Here is a 19282-nt window from a genome sequence, read left to right as displayed (position 1 = left end):
TCAGTGGTAATGACTTTACAGTCAAGTTGAAAACCATGCACACTGTCTATTTAACGGTGGAGATGCAGATACAGGTAGGTAAGCAATACAGCATTGCTCATCAGAAAGCCGACATACTCAAGAAGCACTCGTAATTGGAGCTTAATTCAGGCTATCCCTGTTTCACCTGAGCTCACATAAATGCCATTTTAACTAATCCTTGTTTATTTGTGTTCTTACGGTATTCACCTCAAGCAAATTAAACCATTTCACGTGGTAGAGACCAGCCATGCAAGAAAGCATCAGAAGTGGAAGAAGCTGATCTATTGCCCCCATGACAATGCGAGTCAAATATTTTAGGAATCAAGTTCTCCCTCTGGTAAGATATTTGAAACCCATAAATCTCTTCGAAGGTAATAGAAAATGATTACTTTCTTTTCATGCCTTTTATCCAGAAACCATAGAACATATTGACTATAATAACTTATAAATACAAAATAGGCACATAAAGAACACAGAAAATATATTCAATATGCATGGAGATACATTATTATATGTAAATGTAATATAATATATATACATATATATTCTCTACTGATGAGAAATCTGATAGAAATGAAATGACACACTCAAAGTAATGAGGTAAATTCTGTTGATATATAGCTTAGTCATTCCTTAATTGCACGAAACTTCCTCTTCCAGTTCATGTATTCAACAAATCCTCCTTTGAAAATGGGTACGCTTATCCCTGGCATTATCAATAAGTTATACAATTAAAGGTAGTGTTTATGTTTATAGAAATATCTTATAAATTACTGCTTTAGCAACACATACATGATAATTTCCACTTAGGTATAGAAGGCCCTGAACTCCTTCCCAAACTCATGCTTTGTGCTTTTGTAGTGGTGAAGTCACATTATCCTATTTAAGGAGGCTGTAATTACAGTGTCCTTTTTGCTTCCCCCACAGAATACTTTGTCTTGAAACTAAAGATTTGGAGTTATGCCAAAGTAACATGGGAATACTTCACAGATCTAGATAAAATAATAAAATTCATTTGGAGGAACAAAAGATCTAGAAATTTAAGTGAAATAATGAAAAAGGACAACTGAAAGAAGACTATTACTTTCAGATTTTAAATTATAGTGTCCCAAAAGTTCAGCCTAAGTTTAAGCTATTAAAACTTTAAAGCTATTAAAGCCTAAAACTGTGTTATGACTTTGGGGATACTCTGTATCACACAGCATAAGTAATTTTGGAAGTATTATAGTTGTTATTATAATGGCATGGCCAAGCCATGAGCAATGAGCATCTTTTCAATTTTAAAAGTTGTTTTTTATTTCTTTAAGTCACATTTTGTAATTATATCTACACAAGAATTGAATGTGCCTCAATAGATTGACACAAAGGAGAACTATACCAATTTCCTCCTAAATTGTGTTTCTACTACATAGGAATACTCAATTTTTGTGGCTTTATTTCATAATCTTATATTTTACTGACACTATTATTTGTCTCAACTATTTCTTTGCTAGTTACCTGAGATTTTAAACTATCATATCATCAGCAAACACAGATAATTTTTTCCTCCCCTTTCCCTATCTTTATGTTTTCAATTTATTTCTCTTGTCATACTGTTTTTATTCAGTTGTTTTTCAGTCGTCTGACTCTTTGTGACCCCATTTGGAGTTTTCCTGGCAAAGATAATGGAGTGGTTTGCCATTTCCTTTTCTAGATCATTTTACCAATGAGGAAACTAAGACAAATTGGGTCTTGCACAGGGTCATGCAGCTAGTCTGAGGCTGAATTTGAACTTTGGTCTTCTACTTCACCACCTGGCTACCCATATGTTTAAAAATACGTCATATAACAGCAAAGAAAAGGCAATTTGCTATGTTCACTAAGAAGTCTGTTAAGTCTTCCCATGACATATGATGCTAACTTTTGGCTTTTGAGAGACATTTTATCATATTAAAAAAGATCCTCTCCCATTCTCCTTCAAAGCTGTTAGATAGAGAACAAATTTATATGGTAACATCTCAATCTGATATTGTAGTAAAGGAGGGAAGAAAAGGAAACAAAAGAATAGAAGACAATGTGAGCCTGCTCCAAACTTTCAATTTATATTTTACATTCAATAACTAAGTTGAACAGCATGACTGAGAGGCCTGAAAAAATAATCACAGTGTAGCTCTGCCACTGTGCCCCTTGGGCTAGATGATATGTAATATCTATCCCAGCTATCATCCTAAAAAAGGACTCTTTAAGAAAGTAAGAATTTAAAATAAAATTGAATATACAGACCAGATAGTTTACTTCTTTCACTTACTAAAATTACTAACCAAATGCCTCATATCTCTGCCATTAGTAAGAGCAGAGAAGGCTGGTGGAAAACTGTTAAAATTTAAGAGGTTGATGGGGTATTCATGCAATTTTCTATTTCTAATTTATTAGCTGATCAACAAGCATTTATTCAGTAGCTACTGTATTTAGGTACTAGGGGCTACAAAGACAGAAATGAAATAGGACCTGTTCTCAAAGAATTCACATTCCATGGGGATAGACACCATGCACTTATATAGGAATATACAAAATATATATGAAACTTGAGTAGTTGTAAAATAAGTACCGTAATATAAACACACACACACACACACACACAATAAATACACGGTAATTGGAAAAGGGAGGCAGCAATAGAAATGGAGAATGAGGAAAATGTAATATAACTGGTATTACTCGAGCTGAGTTAGGTTTTCTAAGAGGCACAGGTGAGGAGTGAGTATATCCCAGGAACAACTGACAGGCCGTGCAAAGACAAAGAAATAAGAAATGAAAGGTCATGTGTGAGAAATGGAAAAAAAAAAACAATTTGTCAGTATTAAAGAGTGCAGATGGGGGAATAAAGGTCAATAAGAGCTAGAAAGATAGGCTGGAGCCAGCTTGCAAAGGGCCTTAAAAGGCAGAGGACTTTATTTTATCCTAGAGACAATAGGAAGTCAATGGAGTTGAGAAAGGGACTGACATGGTCAGATTTCTATTTAAGAAAAACTATTTTATTATAGCCTTCTATAGGGCAGGGGGGAAGGAAGGGAAAAAAAATTAAATACAAAGCACATAGCAGAGAACAAAAGAAAACCTAGAAAGAAGCACAGAAAAGCTGAGTCGCTTTGAAAACAATGTGAAAGATGTATTACATAGGTTTCTATGAAATGGAAATTTATTGTTTTATATTGAATCCTCTCTTATGTTCTTCTGTGTACATTGAAATGTTCTTTTTTTATTTTCTATTTAAGTTTAAAATAAATAAAAAAGAAAAAAGAAATAACTAATTTGTCAATAAAGTATAGGATAGTGAGAGAACTGAGGCAGAGAAATCAATCAGGAAACTCTTTCAAAAATACAGATGAAAGGTGATAAGGGTCTGAACTAAAGTGTACCTTAAAGGGAAGTTGTAATAGTCCAGGTGAGGGATGATAAAAGACTTGAACTATGGCATTACTTTATGGAAGAGATGTGGAGGTGGAATTGACAAAACTTGGTTGGATATGTGGGGTCTGAGAGAGTAATGATGACTTTGAGGTTGCAAACCTGAGAAGCTAGAAGGATGACAGTGAATACAACAAAAATAGAGAAGTTCAGATGGGGAAGTAAGTTTTTGAGAAAAGATAAATAGTTCTGTTTTAGACATGTTGAGTTTCAGATCTCTCCAGGATCTTCAGTTTAAAATGTTTAACAGCAATCAGTGATTCAGAACTAAAGCTCTGGAAAGAGACTGAGAACAGATATAGATAGATATCGGGGAGTCACCTACATAGAAGTGAACCCATGGAAATTGATGAGGAAATAGAGAATGCATTTAAGACAGAAGAGGGCCCCAAACAGAATCTTAGAGTATGCCCAGATTTAGAGAATGCGATACGAATGATGATACAAGAGACGATATCTAGAAAGAGAATGTTAACTAGTAGTTTCAAATGCTGCAGAGAGGTCAATAAAAATGAGAAAGGAGAAAAGGTCATTGTATTTAGCAATTTAGAAATCACTGGGCAATTTGGAGAGAGCAGTTTCAGTTGAATGATGAGGTGAATAGGCAAAATGGGTTGAGAAATGAATGATTAGAGAGAAAGGAATGCAAGAAGCTATTTCTAGGAATTTCAATGTGGAAGGGAGGCAAGATAGAAAAATGGCAGCTTGAGGGAACAGAAACAAGGTCAAGTGAGGGGGTTTTTTTGTTTGTTTTTTTAAGATGAAGAGAATTGGGCATATTTGTAGGTAACAGGAAATGAGTAAGTAGAAATCGGTAAATTTTGGAACAGCAGGGGGAAGGGGGAAGGGGCTTTGACTGTGAGGCAAATTTGCCAGAGGAGATGGGAAGGTGTATCATCAAGGGTACAAGTAAGGGCTTTAGCCTTGGTGAAGAGGAGGGTTAATACTTGATGAAAGACCAGTGAAAAGGAGGAGAGAAAGGAAGTGAAGTTTAATCTGTTCAAATTACAATTTAATCCTCATCCTGGCACTTTCATCTATTGACCCCCAGGACATTCTTGCTTTTTTCTTAATGAATGCAGTTTCTGGCTAACAGCCAGAAACTTGTCACCAGCTCAACACCTACCTTCATACATACCTTCAACATACATGCTAATGTATCCTTAAATGCCCTAACCTCCTACTTCCTCAATCTACTCAACTCCTATAACCCACTATACCTCAATTGCAGACAAGTTTTGATATCACCTTCTCCCCACTACTTCCTTTATTTTATTTCTGTTTTTGATGAAAAAGCAGCCTTTCTCACCAAGTCAACCCCCTATATGTTGATATAGATTTCATCCCTTTCCATCTTCTCTAGAATATTGCCCATACTATTATTCTCTAATCTCCAATCTCTCCCTATCTGCTTTTTTCTCCCTGCCACTTAAAAGCATACCTATGTCTCCCCCTTTCTTAAAAAAAATCCTAAGTCCTACAATACTCCTTTTCCTGTGTTTCTTCTCTCTTTCTCAGCCAAACTCCTTAAAAAATTGTCTTTGCTCACTGCCTCCTCTTTCTTTCCGCTTTTTTTTTTCTTCTCTGCAATCTGGCTTCTACTCTCATCACCCAAATGACACTGCTCTTTCCAGTCCAATCGTTTCAGTCATGCCCAACTCTTCAAGACCTATTTGGGGTTTTCTTGGCAAACACACTAGAGTGGTTTGTCATTTCCTTCTTCAGTTCATTTTAAAGATGAGGAAACCGAGGCAGAGTTAAATGACCTGCCCAGGGTCACATAGCTAGTAAGTATCTGAGACCAGATTTGAACTAAGGTCTTCCTGACTCTAGGCCCAGTACTTTATCCAATGTGCCACCTGGCTGTCAGAATTACCATTAATCTCTTATTTGCTGATTTTAATTATTTTTTCTCAATCTTCACTCTTTTAGACTTCTCGCCAGCATTTGACATTGTTGACCACTCCTCCTGAACACTGTCATCTCTCTGAATTTTAATGACTACTCCCATTTGGTTCTCGTCCTAGCTATTTGAGCACTTCTCAGTCTTCTTTACTAGTTCTTCAACCATACCATGCCCACTAACCGTGGATATAACTCAAAGTTACGCCTCCTCTCTTGCCTTTATACTCTGTCACATCATCATCTTCCATAGGTTCAATTATCATCTTTATTCATAAGACTCCCTTATCTATATATCTAGATATCTGTATCTAGATATATAGTTATATATCTAGAATCTCTCCTGAGATATGACTGCCTACTGGGCATTTCAGCTGGATATCCTGGAGGCATGTCAAATACATTTTCTAATAAGTACTCATTATCTTTCCTTGCAAACTCATCCCTTTTCTGAACTTCCTTAGTACTGTTGATGGCCCTCTTATCCTTTCATTCAACCGTTCTCATAACCTTGGTGTCATTATTGATTCTTTACTCATTTCTATCCCAATGTCTGCCACAAAAATCACCTTCTGTCTACCATATTGTTATCACTCTTGGTCAGGTCCTCATTTTCTCCCTCCTGAACTTCTGCAATAGCCTTCTACTTAGGCTCTCTACCTCACATCTTTCTCTGCTTTAATCCATCTTCCAGAAAAATGATGAAGTGATTTTCTTAAAGTGCAGGTCTGAACGTGTCATAGCCCTTTCAATAAATTTCCAGTTGTTGCCTATTATTTCTAGGATCAAATACAAACTTTTCTATTTGGTACTGAAATCTCTTCACAATCTAATTCTTTCCAATCCTTCCAGTCTTTTTATACTCTGCTGCTCTCCATATACTTTATGATCCATTTATATTTGCATGTTTACTATTTTTTACATCTATTATGCTATTTTCGGTCTCTTATGCCTTTGCATTGGTTGTATTATATGAACAGAATATTTTCTTTCTTCACCTCTGCCTCTTGGAATTTATGTCTTCCTTCTTTAAGTGGCTTTTCCTGTACTGTGCTCTGCTCCTTTTTCCATCCAAAATTAACTTTTCATCTGTTTTTTATATTATTTGCACATACCTATACATGATCATCAAAATGTAAGATCCTTGATGGCAGGAACTATTTTGTTTTTGTCTTTATATACACAGGACTTAACAGAGTACCTGGCACATAAAAATTCCTTAATAAATGCATTGATTGATGTCTAGGTTTTTTGAGAAGAGGGCAAGAGAGAGCATAAGGAGCTTAGCTTTCATTTTCTCAGTAAAGTATGAGGCAAGATACTCAGCTGAGAGTGGAAAGGTGGGAGAGAAGAGGTGTTAGATGTTTAAGAAGAGAAAAGAATATTTGAAATAGCCTATGATGGAAATATGACAGAACACCCAACTGGGGAGTAAAAGGATTATACAGTGAGGAGAGAGTTGAGATAAGATAATACAAATTTGTGGAAGGCCCAATCAGTAGACATCTGTGACTTCTTCTGGTAGTGCTCCATAGCAAAGGATACAATTTGTGAAATCATGTAGTGGGGGGGGGGGGTTTGGCAAGGCATAAGTAATGAAAGAACAATGAAGCAAAGATAGCATCATGTTGAAATAGTCCACTACAGGGTCAACTTTAAGTAGGGAGAAACGTGAAGTGAAGAATAGAGGTGATGGCTAGGATAAAACTGAGAAGTGGAAGAACTAGAGATGATAAGGACAAAGAATAGCTTCAAGAGGCATAAGGAACAGTAAGATTTAAAATGACAGATTATGGTCAGATAAAGGCATTTCAGAATTATTAATGAAGGACTTGTAACTAGCTTATGAGACTGAGGTAGAATGAGTTCACAAAAGTTGAGAAATAAGAGGAACTAAAAGGTCAGAATTTTTGAGTCAATATCATATATGATAATATTCTGTAGTATAAGGATAGGAACTAGGTTAGAGAAAGGAATTGAAACTCCTTGAGAAAGGAGGAAGAATGACTTAAGGGATAGTATTAGATATAACTACCTCTCAGATCTCTATTGAGTGATATATCTGGATAGAGTAAACCTCAAAATAAGAAAGCTTGCTGAATGATCACACTTGAGAGAGGGAATTAAAGTGGCAATGGGGAGCAAGGTTTATACCAACTCTTCCTCCTGGACCAATGTGTCTGGGATGAGAATAGGTGCAGACAGTATTGTCAAGGATAACTACTTATCCAGAGTCTTCTGAGGAAGTCAGGTATTCCATGGGAGAAGTGTGGGTGAGGCAGATAGGAATGTGAGACAAGGAAGTGGTGATAGGGAATTGTTTTTGAACATACAGATGGCAATTTTGTATCACTGGGACTGGAAGAGTAAGAAATGGAAGTTTGTCATCCACAGTATAACTTTTGTCTACAAGTCATACCTTCAATAATCCTGTAATAGCAAATGGTGAGCCTTTTTTTTTTTTAAATCAAGTGCTTGGGCATAGGTGTTGGGTTGAGTTGTAGAAGTGAGAGACTTATGTCTGAGGCTCAGGTCCTGAGGTGAGCCCAGAGGCAGAATATTGAGGTATATAAGCTGAGAAAAGGAGGAGAAAGGCAATAAACAATATCTATTTATCTTCCTATATCTTACAAAATAGACACAATAAATGGTGAAATTTTGCTAGATTATCAGTTCACCTTTTTTGGACATGTAAGTAACTCTCCTTGACCTCACTTCCCTTCTATTCCTTCTAACAGAAAACAAAAAAATCAACTATTCCTAAGATTTTTCCCAAAGCACCATAGAAATAAATTGCTGATCCAGTTTTTGGAAAGCTAACTTACTTTCAAGATAATTTTTTTGAAAAATCAAAATGCAGTCCTTACATCATAGATGATTTTAAGAACCAATGATTCTATTAGGTTTGTATAATTTATTCTGATGAGACCCTCATTATGAGGCAAAGTAACAAAAACAATGTTACGATAAGGCTTTTATGGTCAATAGAGACAATGACATTTTAATTCCTAAATATTTTTGTAGAGTTATGGTGAGAACACAATCTCTTCGATGTTCAAAATTTATCAAGGTCATCTAAAAGCTCAACTAAAAGCCTTTATGATTTGTAATGCTTATATATTGTAATGCAATAAATTCTGAATATTGACTTTCCTGTAGAAAGAACAGGAAGACAAGGTCCTTTTTCTTTTTACTAGCTTATTTTTTTCTCTTAAAAATCACATCTACTCTACTATTTCTAAAACAGAATGTTTAAATTATTACCCTTGGTAATATAAACATGTATCATATATGTATATATTATCTATTTAGCTATAATAAAATAGATACATACTTAATTAATTATTAACAACATGACAAAAATTCTACTACATACTACCCACAAAAATGTAGAGATATATTGAGAAATAGTAATTTTCCTCCTTAACTTTTAGATTTGGACAGAAAAAAATTAATATTTTTAAAAATTTGGTAGGAAGAGAAATTACAATGACCTTGGAGTGAGAGTGCAATGATATTCTAGCTTGTATATTTGACAGGAATACTTGAAAAGTGCTAAATTCAGATACAATTTAATTTTCTCTAATGAATATTTCTAAAATTAAGATCAGACTTAAATATGTATTTTGAATACACATATATACACATTTATATATTATTCGTAAGTATCCCTTCCATATATGTAAATTATATATATATGTTTCATTAAATAAATAGAAAATACTAATATTGATAAATTTTCACCACAAGATATATATACACACACATACAGGGGAGGAAGGGAGAGAGAGACAGAGAGAGAGAGAACAGAACAGTCTTTGTTCTTTCTTTAAAAGAGAATTCTATAGAGGTGTGCGCACTTGCGTGTATTTGTGTATATATGAGTAGGGGATATGTATGCGTGTTTCTAGAAAGAGTAAGCATACATTAGAGACAGTATATTACAATGCTCTTTAAAAAACAAAAAGCAATAAAGGAACAAAACCAAATTAAAGTTCTTATTTTGCCAGGCTTAATAAGTATAGTATTTTGCTAATAGCCCTCGATGAAGCTAGTAGCCATCAATTAAACAAATCATTCAACTGAAGGAAGTGTTAACATAATTTTAACCCACCAATTTGCTGATCACTGATAAATATTACACAGCCTATGTGCATATGTATAACACATGAGACATTTTATTTGCTAACTTAAAAGAAAACTTTTCTTCATTTCTGTGACATTTTAAACTGATGTTTACCACCTCTCTACATGGTTTCTGCAGCACTGTTTTCCCTGATACTCCCCTTATCTGTTCGATGACTCCTTATTAATCTTTTTTACTGTTTCATCCTCTTCTTCCTAACTCACAAGCATGTATCACATGATCTGAGGAAAGGACCTCAGAGACTATCTAGTCCACCATTCTACAGATGATGAAACTTAAGATATATCTCAGGTTCTGCCTTGTTCTTCTAGTTATACTCTCCGTTGGTAAAATCTTCCATTTCTATGGCTTCAAAGATCAATAACACTATCAAAATGACTACCAAATCTGTATATCCAGAAAGGATCTTTACTTTGAGTTCCATTCTCATAGTCTTATACAGTCCATCTCCATTTTGATGTTCAACTTAAATCTCAAATTAACATGTCTAAAACTGAAGTAATCATCTTTATCCCTAAGCCTGCTCCTCTTCTCAACTTTCCTGTTCTCCTGATGATGCTAATATCATCCCTGTCACAAGGATTAAAAACTCAAAAGTCCAAATTTACTATCCATTCTCCCTCATCACCAGCATCAAAAAAAAATTGCCTGATCTTGTCATCTCCACATCTTTCACATCAATCCCTTTGTGTCCAATGACATTGGTACTGTGCTAACTAAGGTCCTCATAAACCTTTCAGGTCAATTGTCAGTCTTCTGACTTCCTCACTTCTAATCTCTTCCCTCTGCAATCCACTCATCACATTGCTGTGAAAATAATCTTTTAATCCTTCATTCTTCTTCTTCTTCTTTTTTTGTTGTTTTGGTGAGGTGATCGGGGTTAAGAGACTTGCCCAAGGTCACACAGTGTTAAGTGTCTGAGGATGGATTTAAACTCACGTCCTCCTGACTCCAAGACCAGAGCTCTATGCACTGTGTCACCTAGCTGCCCCCAAAATAATCTTTTAAATGTACAAATCTGGACATGTCCTTCCCTGTTCAAAAACCTTCATTGATTCCCTTTTGGCTAAAGGACATAGGATTTTATAAGATAAAATACAAATGGCTTTGTCTTTTATTTAAAGTCCTCCACAATCTGGCACTAGCCTACCTTTCTAGGCTTACTTCACATAAGTCACCTGTACCATAGAGCCAAGTTTTACTTTTATTTCATCCTGCCATCTCCTATCTCCATGCATTTATGATGTCTTTATACCCTAAGAATACACTCCTTTGTCATTTCTGCTTATTAAAACAATTCTCTCTCTCAAAGGTTTAACTCAGTGGTTTTATCTTCCATTAAGATTTTCTTGATAACCTCAGCTTAAAGTGATCCCTCCTTTTTCAAATTTCCCTAATAGATTTTATCTACATGTCTCCTTTGTTCCTATCATACTTTATCCCATATTAATTGCATATGTCACATTCTCCATTAGAAAATATGGTTTTTGAGAACAAGGACTATGGTTTTTCATTGTATCACAACCCACTTATCATAATGCCTTATACATCATAGGCACAATAAAAGTTATTTTTAAATCCAAATCAATTCTTAATGTGTTATTAATAAGAGGTTGAAACATAAATTTAAATATTCTGAAAAGATATAAAAAATTATACCTGATATTTTACCTAAACAGAAAATTTCTAAATATTTAACTGTTCTGAGCTGTTCTTACAGCTATATCTAGAATTTTACAGATGACTGCTAGGTAAGTTCAAAGGGAGTTCTAAGAACTAGGGAGTTAAGCTAAATATAAAATCAGAACAGTGGCCCAAAATGTGCTGTAAAAGTCACAGCTTAATCAAAAAGTTCCTTCACTCTCTTAGCCATCATCCATATAACTGTCACTATGGATATCTTTTATACATCAGAAGATCTTTAATGATTTGGCGTATTCTCTGGAGCAAAGGTATCACACTGGTCAGCAAAACTGCTATAGAACCAGATTAAAATGTAATTGGGAAATGCTTGCCAAAATAATAAAAATACAATACAATACAGACAATGTTAACTTGTAATTTTCTAAGTCAGTATGCCTCTATAGGGAACTGTTTCTATTTGAGATGAACAAGACTACTCTGGATGACTGAATTTTGTGCTGGGTTTTTTAAGAATTCCTAACTTGTCTATTTCTACTGAGGGCACTTCAATTCTTCTAATCAAATTGATTCCCAACTTGATAGTCTACCTTGACTTTTCTTTTTCCTCCACACTACCATATCCAAATAATTACCAATCTTGTAGATTCTACCTCCATAAATCAAAGTCAAAAGGGCTTATTAAACATCTACTATGTGTCAGGCACTGTGCTAAGAGTTGGATATATTAAAAAAACGACAAAAAACAGTCCCTAGTCTCAAGGAGTTTAGTCTAATGGGGAGGCAATAAGCAAACAATTATGTACCAACAAGAGAAACAAAAAGTAAATTAGAGGTAACCTCAGAGACAAGGCACTAGCATTAAGAGAGATCAGGAAAGGTTTCCTGTGGATGGTGAGACTGTATTTGGAAGAAGTTTAGATGTTGACGGATATAATTCCAAATATGAGGAATCATCAGTGAAAACACAAGGAGGCATGAAATGGAGTGATATACGTGAGCAACAGGAAGGAGGCTAGTGTCACTTGATCACACTGGAAAAGGTTAAGGTATGTTAAGGAGCCTGGAAAAATAGGAAAGGGCCGGGTTATGAAGAGCTTTAAAAACCAGAGGATATATTTGTTCTTGGAGGTAATAGGGAGACACTGGAATTTTTTAAATAGGGGTAGAGATGACACGGTCTGACCTGCATTTGAGCAAGGTCACTTTGACTGCTGAATTGAGGATATACTAAAGTGGGGAGAGATGAGGCAGGGAGGCCAACTGCAAGGTTACTGAAATAGTCCACACATGAGATGATGATGACCTGCAACAGGATGGTAGCAGTGCCAGAGGAGAAAAGAGGGTTTATATCCGAGATTCTGGGAAGGTAGAATCAACAGGACCTGGCAAATGATTAAATATGTGAGGTTGAGGTGGGAAAGGGCAGAAGATTTAGGAATTGAGGATGACAACTAGGTTGCATATCTGGGTCACTGTGTCAGTGTGATAATGGTAATGCTCTCAATGGCGATATGGAAGTTTAGAAACTGGGAGATTTTGGGGACAAAGATAATGAATTCAGTTTTAGACATGTTATGTTTAAGATATGTATGAAATTATCCAGTTTGAGATGTCTAATAGGCGTTTGGAGATTTAAGATTAGAGGTCAAGTGAGAAGTTAGGGTTGGGTAAACAGATAGGAAAATCATCTGCAGAGAAATGATAATGGAATCCATGGGAGATAACAACTTCCAGTGAAATAGTATAGAGAGAGAAGAGAAGAGGGTCCAGGACTGAGTCATGAGATCTCTGTAATCTATCACTTCTTCTCCACTCACATCCCAATCATCCTAACTCAGGCCCTGATCATCTCTCACTGAGCTTTCTGCTTGGTCTCCTAGCCTCCAGACAACCTGCTCTTAAATCCATTCTTCACACAACTGCCAAATTGATAGTCTTAAAACACAGATCTAACCAAATCACCTCCTGGGTCAAGAAGCGCTAGTGGCTCCCTCTGCTTTTTATGTTAAAATACAAAGTCCTCTATTTCTACATCTAAAGCTCATCACAATCTGATTCTGGCCCACATTTCTAGTCATAGTGAACATTACTTTCCTTTGCAAATGCTGCATTCCAGTGAAACTGGCCTCTCTGCTATGCCCTGTATGTGCCATTGCACAAGTTACTCCTATGTCTAAAACACATTCACTCTTCACCTCTGCCTCTTAGAATCCTTTCAAAGTAGATCTCTTATATGAGGCCTATTCCAACTGCTCGTGCAACTCCAGAAATTATTTTGCATTTACTTTTTATGTATTTTGTGTTCCTTTTCCTTTGTGAACCTGTGTTCAAATTATTCTACATCTCCTTCCCTTCAACAGAATGTAACCAAAAAGAGGGCAGGGAGTATTTTGTTTTGTCTTTGTATATTCAGCAGCTAAGCTGCATATAGTAGGTGCTTAATAGATGCTTGCAGAATGAAGGAATACAAGGGATAAATTTGCCAGGATACCCCCAATGGAATATGTGGGTATAATCTATGACTCCTAAAGAAATAGCAGCATAATTCAGAGTTGACTCAATAGTACAATAAATCTTTATAGTTTAATGATGATTAACATGAGTATGTACAAGTCACTATTAAGTTCAATGACATGGTTAACTGAAGAGCTTTAAATAACCTGCTATTTTCTATTTAAGCTTATTTATTTCTTATGAGTTTTCAATTATCTTTTCAGGAATCAATATATATTTTTCTCTGTAATAAAATTTCCAAATCTATATAAAATAGATTATTTTCCTAACTTTGACTAAAGCCTCATTTTTAAGATTTGAGAAAACAAAAGAAAAATTGGGGTTCTGGAAAAATAAAAAAAATAAAATAATCCTCAAATTGAATGAACTTCTGCTACTTGCTACCTCCTTTTCATTATAAGAAAAGATAAAACTTAGAAAACTTATTTCCAGATGGATCCTAGAAAGTCTACACTGAAGCCCTATTCTACAGACATCTGTGCCACCAATGTCATTGTTCTTTTGATTTTGTTATGGAGAGTTTTGCTTTGGTTCATGGAAATACCATAGCCTACTTAGGCTGCAGCAAGAGTGGTTGTCAAAAACAAAAACAAAAAACAGTGGTTGTCAAGATAACTGTTGAGGGGGAAGAGCCAAGATGGCAGAAAAAAGGCAGGGACTTGCCTGAGGTCTTCCTAGTTCCCCTTCAAACAACTTTAAGTAATGCCTCAGCACAAATTCTGGAGCTGAAGAACCCACAATAGAATGGTTGTAAAACAATTTTCAGTCCAAGACAACTTAAAAAATTGGCAGGAAAGGTCTGTAGACCAGGGTAAGAGTGGAGGACACTGCACTCCAACATACTAGCAGCAGGCCTTGGGGGCAACTGAGTCAACTGTGGCTCTTTGCTGATACTGTGTGGAAGACTCTGTTACATTGCCCATCCTCTGATCTGGGTGGCAGTCCTGGGTTGCAGTCCCAGGGCTAGGAGTACTAGCACACCAGAGCTTATGGCCACAGGGGAACTGGGACCTTGGTCACAGTTCCAGGGTTAAAAAGAGTGTTTGTGATGCACAGACCAGAGCATAGACCAGGCATGTAGCAAATACCTCTCCTTAGATCATATCACATTGGAAAAACTGAAAACTTACAGGAGCACCACCCCAAACTAGCTCTGAAAACAGCTACACAGAAAAACCTGAAGCTTAGGACAGTGCCCCCTCCATCTTGGGAGTAGAACCCAACTTTAATATAAAATTAAAAGTTAAGAGAAATAGGCTGGAAAAATGAGCAAACAATAAAAAAGAGCCTAATTATAGAAAGTAATTATGGTGACAAGAAAAATTAAAACAAACTCAGAATAAGACAACAAAGCCAAAACTACTACATCCAAAGCCTCAAAGAAAAATGTGAATTGGTCTCAGTTCCCAAAAAGAATTCCTGGAAGAGCTCAAAAAGGATTTTAATAATCAAATAAAAGAGGTAGAGGAAACATTAGGAAAAGAAATGACAGTGATACAAGAAAATCATGAAAAAAGGGTCAATAACTTGCTAAAAGAGGCACAAAAAAAATACTTAAGAAAATAGCACCTTAGAAACAGAATAGGCCAAATGGTAAAAGAAGCACACCACTGAAAAGAACTCCTTAAAAAGCAGAATTTGCAAAATGGAAAAGATGGTATAACAGCTCACTGAAGAAAATAATCTCTTAAAAATCAGAATTGTGCAAGTGGAAGCTAATGACTACACGAGACATCAATAAACAATAAAACAACATCAAAAGAATTAAAAAAATAGAAGAAAACGTAAAACATTTCATTGGAAAAACAACTGACCTAGAAAACAGATCAAGGAGAAATAATTTGATGGCAAATGAAAGATTAAATGACTGAGGAAATAAAGGCTCAATCTTCCAAGCATATCAATTTATTAAGCAATGCATGCCAATTGCCCAAGAAACCAGGACCAGACTTCCTTAACCTGGGCTTAGACCCTGAATACAGGAGGAGACAGACTTTTATACATTAAAAACAATTAATCAAATAAGGAAAATTAATTCAAAGGAAACAATATAATATTAGATAATCTGATTTCTAAACAGAGGAAAGATTTGGGACTTTCCAATTTGGGAAGGGGAGAGTGAATAAGTGCAACTGCCTGAATTCAGAAAAAGAGGTATCCCACACCCCCAAGTAACTGTAAATCAAAGGAACAAAGAAACAGTACTGATTGGTCAGTATATGGCCAATTTGCAGAGAAGACATATGAATTGCTTAAGATGTACAATTGTTAGAAAGCTCCTTTCATTTATCTTTGGGTCTGATTGAGTTTCTGGTCAGCATAACTTAGGAACTTGGTTAAGGATCTCTAAGCAGCAGGGAAAGGTGGTCCAGTTTCTCAGCCACACAGGGATAGGTCCAAACAATGTGATAAAGTTTGAACCTTACTCTCTTCAAAATTCATACACAAGAAATAACAGACACACTCAGCTGGGCACAGACATCTATCTTACCCTATAGGAAAGCATGAGGGAAAAGGGATAAGTGAAAGGGGTTTGTGGGGGGGGTGGAGAGTGGCAAGAGGGTCCTAATAGAAGGGAGGGAAGATTGGGGGAGGCAGTAGTCAGAAGCAAAATACTTTTGAGTATGGACAGGGTAAAAGGAGAGACAGTGTGTGATAAACAGGGGGAAAAGTAGGACTGAGGGAAATACATAGTAATCATAACTATGAAAAAAGTTTTATAGCAAATTTCTCTGATAAAGGCCTCATTTCTCAAATACATAGAGAACTGAGCCAAAGCTATGAAAAATAAGAGCCATTCCCCAAATGATAAATCGTCAAAGGATATGAACAGGAAGTTTTCAGACGAAGGAACCAAAGCTAGTTATTATCATATAAAATGCTCTAAATCACTATTTATTAGAGAAATGCAAATTAAAACAACTCTGAAGTACCACCCACACCTAACAGATTGGCTAACATGACAAAAAAGGAAAATAACAAATGATAGAGGGGATGTGGAAAAATTGAGACATTAATGTACTATTGGAGTTGATAACTGATTCAACCATTCTGGAGAGCAATTTGGAGCTATGCCCAAAGAGCTATAAAACTATCTATATCCTTTGACCCAGCAATACCACTACTAGATCTGTACCCCAAAGAGATAAATATCAAAAAGGAAAAGAACATATAAGCCCCAAAATATTTATAGCAGCTTTTTTGTGGTGACAAAGAATTGAAAACTGAGGAGATTCCATAGCAATTGGAGAATGGCTGAACAAGTTGAGGTATGCAAATATGATGGAATATTACTATATGAAATGATGAGCAGGATGCTCTTAGAAAAACCTGTAAAGAATTACATGAACTGATACAAAGTGAAATGAGCCAAGTAAGGAGAACATTGCACACGTCAATAGCAATATTGTACTATGATCAACTATGAATTACTTGGCTACTCTTAGCAATACAACGATCCAAGACAATCCCAAAGGACCTATGATGAAAAAAGCTATCCATCTCCAGAGAAGGAACTGATGGAGTCTGAATGCAGATGAAAGCATATTTCTTATCTTTATTTTTCTTGGGTTTTTTGGTCTGTATTCTCTTTCACAACATGACTAACATGGAAATATGTTTTGCTGCTTCACATGTATAACCTATATCAAATTGCTTGCCTTCTAAATAAGGGAGGAGGAGATGGAGGAAGGAAGAGAATTTTAAACTCAAAATTTTTAAAAAATAGTATTAAAAATTGTTTGAACATGTAATTGAAGAAAATTAAAATATTAACTATATTAAAATTTTTTTAAAGTCTCCTATGTCACTTCCTTGAAAATGATAAAGAAAATTTCTAGTCTGAAAAAAATGGTGAAAAAAATGAGCAAGATGAGAAGAGGCACCTCTATGAATAGTGGATCCTTTATGCTAGGGAAAAAAAGGGTTGCTACATACTTCTACCTAACTCTACTAGAAAGGTTTGCCTCCATCATTACAATCTAGGCCCACCTAGACTTGCCCAAGAATACAAAGGCAGGATTTATTTTTAATTTACAGAATATATTCTTCAACATTTATGTCTTGTCTATATGATGCTATTTCTCCGTTTTGAATTTTTATCTTCTGTGAAATGAGTTCTCCTGTTTCTATAACTTACCTTTCCTGAAACTAACTTAAAAAGATATTTTAGTATCTTAGTTGCAATCTCCAAAAAAGGTCATATATATGTGTGTGTATACAGACGTGTTTCAATGGAGCCTCGTTTGACATATATTAGTAGACACATATCAAGTTAATTAATAAGACTTGGTAATATAGATGTCAGATGACAGCAACTTGGGAATATGATTATAATATCCAACAAATACCCATCACATGCTGTAATTATTACCATAAGGATAATTATAACCTACTCATTTCTTCAAGTGGTTCCACTTGGATTTGTGTCTATGATTCTGAAATTCAGATCATAAAAATAATTTCTAACCAAAGAAAAGTTAAAATCAACTCAGGCTGTACCAGTCAAAATTTAAGATACAAAATTGGAAATATTATTATAAGAGATTATTAATATATTATTTATTATACTATGATAATATTTAATAATAAATATAATAATTATAACAATAAAAAAGCAAAAATGATGTGAAATATTCTAAGAAGGACTGCTAAAAATAACATTTTATAGGTATTTATCACTTTAAGAATACCTAAATTTACATAATTGACAATTTGGAGACTTTGTTTTAGAAAAGAACTATTTGCTTTACAAAAGGATTCACCACTGTTTTCACTTAAAAAAAAGACTTCCTACAGAATTTAGATGAGAAAATTATTGAAAATTGATTTACACAGAATTCATCAGTAACACACATATATTAGTACTATCTAATTTTTTATATTTCATATTTTAAGTCTTCCCAAAAAATAAAGTAAGTACTGTATGAAAAATGCATAAACAGAAAACTAGAATTTTATAGAATTCTAGTGGAAGTTGTCACTACGTGTACTAGAATAGCACGTGACAAATAATATAAAACTGAGCAATCCACAAATTTTTAAGGAAGGTCTACTATTCTTATTTACAGTTAAAAATTGATAAGATTAAACATGAAATTGCTAACTGAACTAACAAGGGTTAGAAAAAGTTTGAATAAATAATAGACCAACACCATACTTCTGAATTGATCATCCCTTGCTCAAAATTCTATGATTTGTTTCTTTGCAATTAATAATTTTATAATGACACAAAAGGGAAGTGATAGAAAGGAATGGATAGTCAAGGAATAGAAGAATTCATAATGCATAAGGAAATGAGTCACCACAGAGCACAATTTAGAATTATATTATGACACGAGGCACAGAGTGACATTGACAAATGTTCTTCAACAGAGTTGTGTATTATTAGACCATTCTGTTAGAGGACAGAGGGGAGAAATATGAAATTACTGTTAAAAGAAAGGCTGAATAATTTTCATAAAAATTTTCTTCTCTGCTAATAAGTTAAAACTAAAGTAAATTAAGTAGATACTATTGTATAGATAATTCTCATATTGATTTCTAAAATAATAAGAACACAAATGCAAAACTTAAGAATGTTTAAAAGAAACAAGACACTGAATATAA

General features: G+C 34.9%; 1 protein-coding gene across 1 annotated transcript in view; it reads right to left on the bottom strand.

Moving 5' to 3' along the window:
* LOC114050041 (ryanodine receptor 2) overlaps nucleotides 1–19282 on the bottom strand; it is an 811539-nt gene that overhangs the window by 183703 nt on the left and 608554 nt on the right. The window lies entirely within an intron of this gene.

Source organism: Vombatus ursinus, unplaced genomic scaffold, assembly GCF_900497805.2.
Source record: "Vombatus ursinus unplaced genomic scaffold, bare-nosed wombat genome assembly UNPS02014798.1, whole genome shotgun sequence".
In the NCBI taxonomy this organism is placed as follows: domain Eukaryota; kingdom Metazoa; phylum Chordata; class Mammalia; order Diprotodontia; family Vombatidae; genus Vombatus; species Vombatus ursinus.
The sequence above is the reverse complement of the archived record's forward strand: the minus strand, read 5'-3'. Positions and strand labels throughout refer to the sequence as shown.